The 14,242-nt window shown below is 41.2% G+C and overlaps 1 protein-coding gene across 3 annotated transcripts in view; it reads right to left on the bottom strand.

Moving 5' to 3' along the window:
* Positions 1-14,242, bottom strand: part of NLGN4X (neuroligin 4 X-linked) — a 284,777-nt gene that overhangs the window by 223,723 nt on the left and 46,812 nt on the right. The window contains exon 2 of one of the 3 annotated variants that reach the window (XM_050963584.1): positions 9,769-9,853. The exons of the other annotated variants lie outside the window; for them this stretch is intronic. The gene's annotated coding sequence lies outside the window, so the exon portion shown is untranslated. The remainder of the gene's footprint in view (positions 1-9,768; positions 9,854-14,242) is intronic. 3 annotated transcript variants of the gene reach the window in all.

Below are 14,242 nucleotides of genomic sequence, written 5' to 3'. Positions count from 1 at the left end.
ACCTTGAAACTTCTGCATAGGTGAGGTAAGCCTATTCTGGCACGTAGTCCCCCAGAATGAGTGAAGAACCCCGCTCCAGGGGCCCTGAAAAGCTCTTGTGGGGGGGCCCTGCGGGGCTTATTGCCCCTCTTGCTCCCCGGGTGGCCCTGAAAACAAACAAACAAATAAAAACTAAATTCAAAATCATAAAATGATTTTCAGTTCTGACATGTTTTTACAACCAGTTTAGCTGCCTGCTACGAAAAACATTTTAGTCTGTTTTGGTTTTGGTTTTTTTTTGAGGCGGGGGAAACAGCTGTATCAATTTGCTTTTAGGGCACTGGTTACCATAACTGTGGTGGATTGCCTGCATTTGGTATAGAATGGGATTAATCCAGTATGGCTCCTCACTTAAAGTACTTTGCTGCACTGCTTTGCCCTAGCTACACTATGGGTCAGATGTTAAAAATTACTTAGGCAGCTAAATATGTAGATTGGCAGGAAGACCTGCATCCTCAATGACATTTAGGCATCTAACTCCCATTCAAATCAGTGGGAGTTAGGTGCCTAAAGACCTTTGAGGATCTGGTCCCTAGTGTTTTTCAAAAAGCATTGAGGCACCTAGTTCCCAGTGAAATAACTGAAATTCATTTCAATGAGAGTTATTTATTTTTCAAAATCTCACTATCTGCTTATATAGGCACCTATATTGAAGAACCGACCCTAAGGGCTAGATTCACAAAAGAACATAGGCCTCTAACTGCCAGTTTGGCCAACTAAATCCCAGAATCAGGCACTATGAAGATTGAAAAAAAAAAAAAAAAAACCTGATCAGCTGCTGCTGAATGCTGCAGGAACCTAAACTTGCTCAGCAACTGAATTTTTGCAGTAAAAGTTTCCTAGGTGCCTGTATTTCTGCCTCTGTACATATACACTTCACCCCCACCTTTGCATCCATTCGTCTAAACCCCAGTGGGGTACATGAACCAGAGAAGATAGGCATTCCTCCATCTAACTCATCAGCAGTGCCCGATCAGTGAGCATGTTCAGACTGACCTCACCTACCAAATTGGGCCAGCATAGGCCAGCCCACACAAAATGGCCAGAAGCAGAAAAAACCTCCTTCATAGCCTAGTGGTTAGGATATTCATTTGGGATGTGGAAGATTCCCAGTTCAAAACCTTCACCACTGAAGAGGAAGAAGAGATTTGGTCTGAGATCTGCACCCTCAAGTATGTGCTCTAACCCCTGAGCTAGGGGATGTTCTGATGTGGGATGCTCTTCATCACACCTGTTGAAGCTGGATAAATAATTTAAGGTTGTAATTGGAGCAGAGAGTCTGGATCCTGTTTTTTTCTGCCTCTCATGTGAGTGCTCTAATCACCATGGCACAGAATCATTCTCATTCTCTCTCTCTCTCTGGTCCACCGGAGCAGTCTGCTGCCCTCCCAAATCCTGGCACCCTAGGCGACTGCCTAGGTTGCCTAAATGGAAGCGCTGGCCCTGTTGTCACCTATACATTGTGTAATTACTTCCTCTTTGTGCACAGATTCCCAGCCAGAAGGGATCATTGTGATCAACTAATCTGGCCTCTTGTGTAACACAGACTATAGACTTCCCTCAAATAATTCCTAGAGTATATCTGTTACAAAAACATCCCATCTTGACTTAAAAATTGTCAGTGATGGAGAATCCACCACAAACCCTGGTCAATTGTTCCAATGCTTAATTACCCTAACTGTCAAAAAGTTACCCCTCATTTCCAGGCTGAATTCTCTATCTTCAACTGCCAGCATTTAGCAGTGTTTTCACGTCATTGATAAAAATATTAAGTAGTTCTACAGGACCCCACTGGAAACATACCTGCTTGATGATGATACAGTTACATTTTGAGATTAATCTCTTAGTCAGTTATAAATGCATTTAACGTGTGCCATGTTAATTTTATATTGTTCTAGTTTTTTAAATCAAAATGTCATGTGGTACCAAATGTCTTACATATGTCTAAGTATATTACATCAACACTATTATTTTTATCAACCAAACCTGATATCCTCTTTAATGAGATTGCAAATTAATTTAACAGGATCTATTTTCCTTCAATCCATGTTGATTAGCATTAATTACATCACTCTAAATCTTTATGACTCAAGTCCCATGTCAGCTGCTCTATTATCTTACCCAGGATCAATGTCAGGCATATAGAGCCATAATTCCCTGGGTCATCCTCTTTAACAGTTTTAAAACTGGCACAGAATTAGCTTTAATCCATTTTTCTGGAACTTCCCCAGTACTCCAAGACACTGAAAAATCAACGTTAATGGTCCAGCAAGGTCCTCAGCCAGCTCTTTTAAAACTCTTGGATACAAGTTATCTGGACCTTCTGATTTAAAAATGCCTAACTTTAGTAGCTTCTGTTTAACATCTTCCAGAGATACTAGTGGAGTGGAAAGTGTTACCACCACCATATGATGAAACTATGTCATCTGTTCCTACCCACCCCCCATCCAAAACAGAGATATATATTAAACACTTCTGCCTTTTCTGCATTATTATTGATAATTCTACCATTTCCATCTAGTAATGAACTAATACAATTGTAAGAATTATTTTAATATATTTTAAAAACTCATTATTACTGTCCTTAACTCTGCTTGCCACAGATGTCTCCTTATGTCCTTTTGCTTCCCTTATCAATTTTCTATAATTCCTAACTTCTGATTTATATTCATTACTACCAATTTCCCCTTTTCTTGCATTTGTTATGTACTTTTTTGATGAGTATTAGTATTTATAGCTGCCTTCACTTCTTCTCTAAACCAGGTCAGAAACAGTTATTGTGGAAACAGTGTTCATTACATTTTGGTTAAATGGTCGAGTCTCTACAATGGTTTCCCCTTACCTTCTGCATTAAAAGCAAATTCTTTGTTCTAGCCTTCAAGTGTCTATCCAACCTTGCACCTCCCTAAATCTCTTCTCTCTTTGGTTTTCATTTGTCTCCCCACTCCACTTCTCTATCTCATGTCTCACAATTAATTACCACATGCTTGCTTTTTCTCACATGCCAGTTCTTTCCATATGTTGTCCCCTGTGAATGGAACCCCTATCCTGAAACAGTCCAACACAGCTAAGTCATCTAAAGTGCTGGCTTTTGTGAATCTCATTCTGAGGAGCCTATCTCTCCCTATGCATTTTATAGGGAGTCTAGGTGCCAAACAAAGGATTCATGAATCCTAAAAGTCAGGCATGGTGGCACTCAGCATTACCACACCTATGTTTCTTTGTGAATCTAGCACTAAGTGACTATGTCACTTCTGAAAATGGGACTTTTAAGAGCTTTTGGAAATTGCACCCTTTGTCATACAAAACTGTACAGAACTCAGGCTGAAGTGGAAGGCTGAAGTGGAAAGTTAGTTCTCCTGGGATCTGAACTTGAGCTTCCTGAGAATCTAGGTACAAATATTTAAAACAAAAAACAAAAAAAACAAGAGGCTTATACTACTGAATCATTGTCTTATCACCGAGGAGCGGCGCCAGGATTTTTGGCGCCCTAGGCGCAGGGCCGGTTTGGTGGTCCTGCGGCTCCGGTGGACCTCCAGCAGGCATTCCTGCAGATGGTCCGCTGGTCCCGCGGCTCCGGTGGACCTGCCGCAGGAGTGCCTGCGGATGCTCCACTGGAGCTGCGGGACCAGCGGAACCTCCGCAGGCACACCTGCGGGAGGTCCACCGGCGCAGTCTGCCACCCTCCCATATACTTCTTTCTCCCTGCAGAGAATTTTTAATAAATTAGATTAAACAAAGTAACAATCTTTCTCTCCTCTCCTCCATTGTAATTAGCAAGATGCATGGAAAAGGTCACCATTTAGTCAAAACACTTTTCTTTGCAACTTTTTAACTATTTAAACATAAGGTTTCATGGGCTACAATCCACTTCATTGGATACATGCAGTGGAAAATACAGTAGGAATATATATATATACACAGAGAACATGAAACAATGGGTGTTACCATACACACTCTAATGAGAATGATCAGTTAACAGGATAGCTAGTCCAGATGAGTCCTTGTTTAACTGCATGCCAATGTGTGAAAGCTTTGGAAGCTGGGTTCCAGGGGCCTAATTCTGCATCCACTGAATACAGTGGCAACACTGCAACATATCATCAGCTGGTGTAAACAGATGTTGCACCACTGAAACCAATGTAGGCAATCCGATATAGCGAGCTGAGCATCTGGCCCTCTGTGTTGAGTTGATATTCTTACAGCACTGCACTTCAGTTATACTTTTCTTTTTTTTAAGGAAAACGGTAACCTTCAACTGTAACTTTTTATATAAGAGTTTTATATGATTATGTAACCTAAAATTGTTTCTGCCTGAGCATTTTATTTGTTTATAAAACATTGCATAATTTAAGTGAATTACGGTGAAATTTGTTCATCAGCAAAAGATCTATAATCCACCTAAACCCTCAAAATAGGGTTTGAGAGCGACTCAAGTGATGCATAGACATTCTACATGTGGTAAATTTCACTTCAATGCTTAAATTAGGCAAACTTTTAAAAAGAGCAATTTTTGTATAATATGAGAGTGTAAAAGTTGATAGAATACCAGCAAGGACACTGGGAAGATTATTTATGGGACTATTTAATGACCACTTAGAATCTGCAGTTGAGTATGCCTTTGTATTAAACAGTCATAAATAGGCTTGGCAAAATTCGATTTTTGTTTATAATTTTAACAAATAATATTGACATTTATTTTTATGCCTCTTTTTCTATTTTTATCAATTTAATGTTCACAGTTTCAGGAAATTTGGGGGATCAGATAATATTTAATGTCAGCAGACACTGAGATTCAAAAAGTTGAAGTTTTATAACCATTAAAACACAAATTGTCAATGTCATGTCAAAATATACAAAGTAAATATCCTTAAACTAAACTCTAATACCTTCTCAAATGATATTTTTTCTTACTTTGCCTTCAGTAATTTTTTATTATTATTGATGGAAATATTTTTCCATCACGTTGCATATGTATGGTGAAATCAGTGTTTTCCAACACATTGATAGTTATCTAATCCTTCCGAGCCTAATCTTAAAGCACCCACAATATGAAGGTCAGGGAGACGTCTAGTCAGAACCTGGATGAGAGCTGAAAAAAGGGACTCCAGAAACTCTTGAGCTGACAACTGTATTAAGAAGGGTTGTGTTGTGCTTTGATTTGGCCTAGAGAATTAAAATCTGATCCTTTTAATGAACCTCTTAGACTGGTGCTGATACTATACTTACATTAGGAAGAAGACCTGGTCTCCTTTGAAAGTGATGTATTTATTATTCCTGCAGAAGACATAACGCATTCCAAGGTAAAAGGATTATGGTGCTATCAGATCCTGAATAAGAAATTGAATGTGCATGGCCACACTCCAGAACCTGACTGGAGTCTCACTGACTTCAATAAGACTCCATGTAGGTGCACAATCAGTTGCCAGACTGGGGCCTTTGTCTACAGCAGGGACTGGCATCCTTTGGCATGTGGCTCGCCAGGGCAAGCCAGTGCCCAGCGCATCCCTCAGCCTGCGCCACTTCCCGCCACCCCCATTGGCCTGGAGCGACGAACCGCAGCCAGCGGGAGCCGCGATCGGCCAAACCTGCGGACACGGCAGGTAAACAAACCAGCCCAGCCCCCCAGGAGGCTAACGCTGGCAGGTCATGTGCCAAAGGTTGCCGATCGCTTGTCTAGAGCCCTATCACTGCAATTGATGTATAGTGGTGAAATAACTGTAGATAAGAATAATGTTTAAGTTCAAAGAGCTGCATGTTTGTGTGATTTTCTTGTTTCCATCAATGACCAACATACTGTGCTCTTTCAGAAATTAAATCCTATACACAGTAGAATTAGATGACATTAGAATATTTACTTTTTTATTTATATTCAAGGGTGGGGAACCTCCTACACAATAGGGGACAGGATTTTAAACACAAGAAATCTGGATGGGAATGATGAATGTGGGAAAAGGAGGGAAAATAACCATGAGGTGCCAGTCCTCTTTTATAGTTTTCTTTCTATAATACAAAGAGGTATAATAAAGTAGAAGTCAGAGTGTTTCTATACCCAAGCCATGGCATCTAATTTGCACTTGTACTGACCCAGGGATTCACACTGTTCTCCCAGCTCATGATTAAAACCTGTTCGCTATGACCCACCGCAAATATAAAAAATATAATTATGTGTTACACACTTAACTTTTTTTAGATCATTTACTTTTGCTCAAGCTTCTGTGCCATAACCACCATTGATGGAAATGCTATCATGACCAATAACAATGGATATGCCTCTCCTCACATCCATTTCAGTCTGGGTCTTGCCAGAAAAGACTCATCAGAATCACCCCATGTCCTTCCCTGCTTGCTACACATAAAAGGTAATTCCCCCTAGCACTGTCTAGAGTATTTCCTTCTTCTACCCCTTTCACTTGTTTGAGGTTGGCTTAAATGAACATATATGAAACTGGACTGCTGGTACCAGAGGAAAAGGGGGCCGAAGAAATGATGGAGTCATGGTTTTAATTCTGAATTTTGAAGGGCTTTTGGGGTGTATTGCAGTCAGATACAACACATTAAAGGGTGAGATTTTCAAATTTGCAAATGGCCATGAGGCACCCAACTCCCCACTGACTTTCAATGGGAGTTAGCCACCTGCCATTGAAGATCTCCCCCTAGCTTTATAATTTCAGTGTAATTTGTTCTTTCTGCTGGCCCTCAACCTCCCGCCTAATTTTGGTTTTATGTATATTTATGAAACAAGACCAACCATGGTGAAGATATTACAAAATCAAAGACTGGTCTCACACAAGTCTTCTTCAAAGCACTTTTAGGCAGTGCTTGAAAGATATTTTGAGATGCACCTTAGTACACATATATATGCTCAATGCTTCCTTAACAGGGCTGGCTCCAGCCTTTTTGATGCCCCAAGCGTGGCGAAGAGGGGAAAAAAAGCCACAATCGGCGGCACTTCGGCGGCTGCTCTACTGCGACACTTCATTCTTCGGCGGCAATTTGGTGGCCATCCTTCCCTCGGAGAGAGTCTGAGGAACCCGTCACTGAATCGCCACCAAAGCCCCAGCCGTGCCACCCCTTTCCATGGCCGCCCCAAGCACCTGCTTCCTGAGCTGGTGCCTGGAGCTGGCCCTGCTCCTTGAGACATTATTCTGGGTAGTTTCAACAGAAGACCACATAAAACTTTTATGAGGTGCTGGGCCCAATTCTGTCCACAAATGAATTCACTGGGAGTTTTGTCTTTGACTCCAGTATTGGATCCATTATATCTATCATTTGGATTTATTTCATAGAAATTGTGTGTGTTCTTTGAGGATGGTAGGAACAGAATTTTAGTTTTAGCAACCAGTATGAGATAAACTATGATCAGGATCAGCATGAATTCTAAATTATTATATGGGTTCATTTTCAAACAGTGCTTTTTATTCAATTACATTAAATTACAAGAAATTGAAACAAACGTGGTTCAGTGATGCAAAGTCACAGGAGTTTTCAGAGCTGTTATTTTCTTCATCTGATTTTTCCACTTCACATAATGGTACCCTTGAATTTCATAACCAAACTGTCATACTGTGAGTTATTAGTTATTCACAACTTTATCATCATGTCCGAGATATTATTATTCCTTCTCCTTGAGTTTAAGACACAGTGATAATATGAAATTGAAATGTCATTGCACTGCAGCCTAGGAAATGATTACTACAAAAGGCACATCTGCCTACAGTTCACAAAGCACACAATGTGAGAAGGAAGACCTATGGACCGCAGTAACTACACTCTAGTCATTTATGAATATTTTTTTCTACTAACAGGAGCGTCAGAGTCATTTAAGAGAAAAGGGATGGCTGGCTTAATCTAACATTTCATTACTGATTTATTTAAGTCTCTGTTATATCTAGCATCTCTGTGGTAGCAATACAAAATATAGGGGAAACACTAATACTAGGTCTTTGTGGGATATCAAAGAATACCTATCTCTTATAGTGTACTTTTTATCAGTAGATCTCAAAGTGCTTTACAAAGGTTACCTTACTTTACAGATAGGGAAACAGACAAAGAGATGGAAGTTGACTTTCCCAAAATCACCTAGCAGGCCAGTGGCAAAGCAAGGAATAGACCCCCAGGTCTCCTGAGTCCCAGTCCAGTCTGTTATTCACTAGGCCATTGGCACTTGATCACTTTATAAGATAAACATGTATAAAATATGCAAGCTAATAGTAAAAGAAAACACCAGACAATGTTGCTTTCTGGTGACTAAAGTACTATTATCAGGAAAATGTGCATACTGCATCTGAAGTTGGGGGTGCAGGGAATGTTGTCTGGGCTTGCTGGAGGAAGGTAGCAGAAATGTAAGGTGGTGGTGGAGGGTGAGAAGGAGATCAGAAACTGCTGCAAAAAGATGGGTGGTGGTCAGCTGTGCAGTGCTGACTCACTCCCTGAGAATGTAAGGCGCGAAAGGCTTTAAAAGTCACATGTCCTGGTGTTGGAAGCCCTTTCTCCATGCAGCAGGCAAAGCAGCACCCACCTTCCCTCCTCTTCAGGTGCGAATATCAGGTGGGTCAGGACCTGTTATGGGCATTGCGCTAGTTGCTCCTTTTTAGGGGGCTGGGAAGGAAATTTTCTCTCACCACCACCTTTGGTGGAGTAGGGGTTTTCACCTTCCCCACAGCAGGTGTCAGGGAGGACCTATTACAGTGAGGAGAAAGTGGGGTTAGGCTATATTTCGCAACTCATTTGGTAAGTGGGGTGGATGTCCAGTGCAAGGACTCCATAGGGAAATCATCCAGTGAACAGATAAATGACCTGGTAAAGGACTTCAAAAGGAGGTGCTGGTTAAAGGAACGGGTGGAGGAGGGGAAGGCAGGGGCATGAGGCTCCTGTGATTTGTACGGCAAGGAGCCAACCCCCCCTTTCTGATAGCCCACCTTAATCCTCCTATAAGGTAGGCGTTGATCATTAAGATACCTGCCGTCGGTTGGCTGGGGAACCTGAATGAAAAATGAAGAGGGCTGGTGGAAGCCTCGTGTAGTTATCTGAATGAACATGGAGTTGCCTGCACTATACACTTTTATCTTCCAGGTAGGCCCAGGCATCTAATAATAAAATTGCAGCCTGATTAAATCTATATCAGGTGTCTCATGTCCTTCTTTTGGGATAGCCAGACAATCAAGGCTTGCTCTTGAAGCAAGAAAATCACAAATTGATTCAGAGCTCTGCTTTGACAAAAGAATAGGCCAGAACTTTCAAACATAACTTCTAAATACATATATGTCAGCAGCTGAAGCACTCTGCACCTTTGAAAGCTAAGCCACTTTTATTTATTTGCCTCAGTATGGATTTTGGGGTCTAACTTTTTGCAACCAGATACTAAAAATCTTGGCTAAAGACTATAAAGAGAGCGTGATCTTGAAAACCCAAACTTCAGGTGCTTAATGTTAAAATATATACCATTAAGCATGGCTATTTTAGTTAGTTTTGTCTGATTTAAACAATAATGCTAAATCCATGCTTATCACACAAAAACAGCAAAAAGTGTTTAGAACTGATTGCATTCTTTGTCTAATTGTACATCTGTGTTGCAAAAGCAGTATGCATCTTAGCTGAAAGTCTAAAGTGTAAAGGCCAGAATACCAGAACATCAGCCACAGAGACTTAATCTTCATTTCCTAATATATATTTGGATAAACTCAAAATTGAATTGTCGTGAGCCTACTGTTAACAGTTAACACTTACCACTGAATCGTGTTTTTAAGAATGCTTCAGAATCTCCCCATGGGAGGCAGCATGTCATCATTTTAGTTGCAACACAATTTTTCTCCTGTTAGAAAGATGCATGTTGTGCCTTTTATTAATACAAACGGTACTATCGTCTCAAAATACATGTCACATTACTTTTTGATTTTTTACTTTTATCTTTCTGTAAAGGGCAGGCCTCCACAAATACTAGTTTCAATTAGCTAAATTTCTCTCTTCTTTTCCCCAATAATACTATGAGTCAAAGTGAAGACAGAATATTCTGTGTGTTCCTGCTAAGTTTGGATTTGTTTATTGATTTAATTTATTTTTAAAAAATCAAGCCATCTTATTACCCATACACACAATAATAATAACAAAAAAACTGCACAAAGTATATGTGAGGCTACAGGTTTACCACTGATTTGTGTTATAATAATCTTCAGCAATATTTCCGTACAGATCTGCCACTGATATAAAACATATTTTCAACTCATTTCTAAGTTATTTATAACAAATAATTTGCAAAATAAATGAAAATGAATTTTAAACATCTCCACATAACCTGCTTAAAGGCAGGCATTTTGCAATTTCACTTCAAGATACCAAATGGCACCATAATGAGATCTGCTCCATATAATATATTATTATTTATATATTAGGTGCTTTGTAGTGCTATGTAGCAAATGATAATATGCCTGCAATCAAATAGAAATCAATTTTCAATGTTCAGTATTCTACTTAGAAGCACTGGCAGTACTTGTACTATCCCCTTTGGAGCTCAAAGACATTGCAAAACTTTAATGAGTTACATCAGCTCTTCTCTTGTTATCACTGAACTAATCAATAAAGACAAGCACTTTGTGTGATAAATAAAACAGTAAGGGACGAAGGAGAGGAAACCTTGCATCCTACTAGCTCTCTAATAAAACTGACATAAAGAGTGTATTTAAGAAATCAGGCTTAATGCATTAGCCACACTACAGCCCTTACTAAATGATTTTTCAATGTAACAACAATTATGCTGTATAAACATATACTGCTTTCAAGGATCACTGCTTCCTAAAATTCAGCCATATGTCCTTATCATAGAGAGCAGGCACGACTCTCAGGTGGCTGATGAAGAAAAGGATGATCATTCATGCACAATATAGATTTCTAAAGGGTATTAGAAAAATGTACAGTAACTCCTCACTTAACATCATCCTTGTTAATGCTGTTTCGTTGTTACTTCCGTAATTTATTAGAGAATATACTCATTTAAAGTTGTGCAATGTTTCCTAATAACGTTGTTTGGCTGTGGGGATTTGGAACCAGGGTGGACTGGCAGCACCCTCAACAGCTCCCCTCCAATCCTTCCAGCACCTCCTTCCCCCCCAGCGGCTCCGCGGATCAGCAACTCCCTCCTTCTTCCCTCTCGCAGCAATTAGCTGTTTCGTGGGCATTCAGGAGGCTTGTAGAGGGAAGGGGAAGAAGCAAGGATGTGCTAGGTGGAGGGGGTGGCATGGGGGTGGGCCTGGGGCAGAGTCGAGGGTTGAGCATCTCCCCATGCAGTTTGGAAAGTTTGTGCAGCTGTGTATGCGCTGTCCGGAGGAGGGAGTGGTGCACTCCAGTGGGATAGTGTGGGTTCATCATCACGTTCAGTTTCTGCAGGGAAGCATTTGTAGCCGTTGCCTTGTGCTTATTGTGTCTCCTTCCTCCTGCCTCCCTCAGTGCTGCCTTGTTGAGTGTGAGGCTACATTAACAACAATGTGCTAACCCTTGAGGGCTCAGCTGAGTGCTAGTTCATCATTTAGCAGCAAGGCATTCCCTGGGAAATATCCCACATGATATCGACATGATTGCTTTAGGAGAAGCTCAGGGAGCTCATGAGCAGGTCCCCAGACAATTCTCTGATTAGTACTGTGTATATATGTATACATAAAATGTCTTCTGTCTGAAAAAAAATTCCTTGGAACCTAACCCCCCCATTTATATTAATTCTTGTCGTAAACAAATAAGTAAGAGTTAATAGAACAAAAGTGCTTCATATCTCTTTTGCCTAGAAAGGGTTAACAAGAACAGTGAGCCTGGCTGTCACCTGACCAGAGGACCAATCAGAGGACAGGATACTTTCAAATCTTGAGGGAGGGAAGTTTTTGTGTGTGCTGTTAGTTTTTGGTTGTTGTTCACTCTAGGGGCTCAGAGGGATCAGACGTGCAACCAGGTTTCTCTGCAATCTCTCCGATACAGGCTCTTATAAGTCTAGAATAGTAAGTACTAGGTAGATAAAGCGAGTTAGGCTTATGTTTGTTTTCTTTATTTGCAAATGTGCATTTGGCTGGAAGGAGTTGAAATGTGTATTTAGCTGGGAGGAGTTCAAATGTGTATTTTGCTGAAAGGATTTTAATTTTAATTTGTACCTGTATACTTAGGCTGGGAGGGTATTCCCAGTATCTATAGCTGAAAGACCCTGTAACATATTCCATCTTAAATTTAAAAAGATAAATTTACTATTTTTTTCTTTCTTTAATTAAAAGCTTTTCTTGTTTAAGAACCTGATTGGTTTTTTTTTTTATTCTGGTGAGACCCCAGGGACGGGGTCTGGATTCACCAGGGAATTGGTAGGGAGAAAGGAGGAAAGGGGGACAGAGAGGCTAATTTCTCTCTGTGTTAGGATTACTGTCTCTCTCAAGGAGAATCTGGGAGCGGAAGAGAGAAGGAGGGGGAAAGATGCATTTTCCTCTCTGTTTAAGATTCAAGGAGTTTGAATCACAGTGATCTTCCAGGGTAACACAGGGAGGGGAAGTCTGGGAGAGGCAACGATAAGGGAAAGGGTTTACTTTCTTCGTGTTAAGATCCAGAGGGTCTGGGTCTTGGGGGTCCCCGGGAAAGGTTTTGGGGGGACCAGAGTGTACCAGGCACTGTAATTCCTGGTTGGTGGCAGCGCTACAGGTTCTAAGATGGTAATTGAGCTTAGAGGAATTCATGCTGGTACCCCATCTTTTGGATGCTAAGGTTCAGAGTGGGGAATTATATCATGACAATTCTTATGAGGAAATTGGATTTGATTAACATCGTTTTGCTTAAAGTCGCATTTTTCAAGAACCTAACAGCAATGTTAAGCAAGGAGTCACTGTACAACCCATTTGTTGGCTGCTGTCAGTGAAAAACATTTTTTAACAGCTACAATAAGGATAACAAAATTTGGCCAAAATTCTGGTCCCAGTGAGATCAGTGCAAGTTTTGCCATTGTTCTTAATGGGATCAGGATTTGGTCCATAATTGCTATGTGCTGATTCCGCACTGAGTAGCTCTTATTCCCAATGAGTTGTCCGACTGACTCCAATTTAATAATTCTTGTAAATAAGTGCTACTCAGTGCAAGGGCTGAAGAACTGGGCCTCATTTAAATACAACGATGAGGAATATCTACAGATACTGATGTTAGATATCACTGGATGGATAATGATGTCTCGATATAATGTACCTATGAAAAAAATATTGTTGCAAAGCATAACTACTCATTAATAAACAACTTGTAAAGTGTCTTAGATAAACCGTGGAAGTGTCCATCTAGATATTTATTGCATAGTTTGAGAGGAAGCCTAACATTACAGTAATTAGCTTATACATACTGTGACAAACCCAGGCCAGTGGGGTGCAGGAGTCTGGTAGAGGGCAAATATACTGGTCACTGGCTGAGTAGTTTTCTGTTCCCTGACTGACCAGAGCAGGCGCTGCACTAAAGTAATCAGGAACCTGCTAGAACCAATTCAGGCAGACAAGCTAATTAGAGCACCTGCAGCCAATCAAGGCAGGCTAATCAGGGCACCTCAGTTTAAAAAGGAGCTCACTCCAGTCAGGGAGGGGGGAGCCAGAAGAGAGAAAGTGTGTGTGAGGAGCTGGGAGCAAGAGGCACAAGGAGCTGAGAGTGAGAGGTTGTGCTGCTGGAGGACTAAGGAGTACAAGCATTATCAGACACCAGGAGGAAGGTCCTGTGATGAGGATAAAGAAGGTGTTTGGAGGAGACCATGAGGAAGTAGCCCAGAGAGTTGTAGCTGCCATGCAGCTGTTACAAGAGGCTCTATAGACAGCTGCAGTACACAGGGCCCTGGGCTGGAACCCGGAGTAGAGGGCGGGCCCGAGTTCCCCCCAAGCCTCCCAACTCCTGATCAGACACAAGAGGAGCTGACCCAGACTGTGGGGAAAATCACTGAGCTGAGAAAATCTGCCAATAAGCGCAGGACCCACCAAGGTAGAGGAAGAACTTTGTCACAACTGCTGTCAGGGGTGGGATCTTGGTGTGCACAGTGCGGCAGAAGAAGGAGGGTGGTTAAAAAAAATGTAGAGGGTTTATTTTTTTTTAACCACAATGGATGACTTAGTACGGACATTGATACAAGCTATGGCAGCCCAGCAGGAGGCTACCCGTGTCCAGGCAGCTGCCCAACAGGAGGCAGTGCGGTTGCAGCAAGAGACTAATTGCCTGCTGA

Source organism: Gopherus flavomarginatus, chromosome 1 (genome assembly GCF_025201925.1).
Source record: "Gopherus flavomarginatus isolate rGopFla2 chromosome 1, rGopFla2.mat.asm, whole genome shotgun sequence".
NCBI lineage: Eukaryota > Metazoa > Chordata > Testudines > Testudinidae > Gopherus > Gopherus flavomarginatus.
The sequence above is the reverse complement of the archived record's forward strand: the minus strand, read 5'-3'. Positions and strand labels throughout refer to the sequence as shown.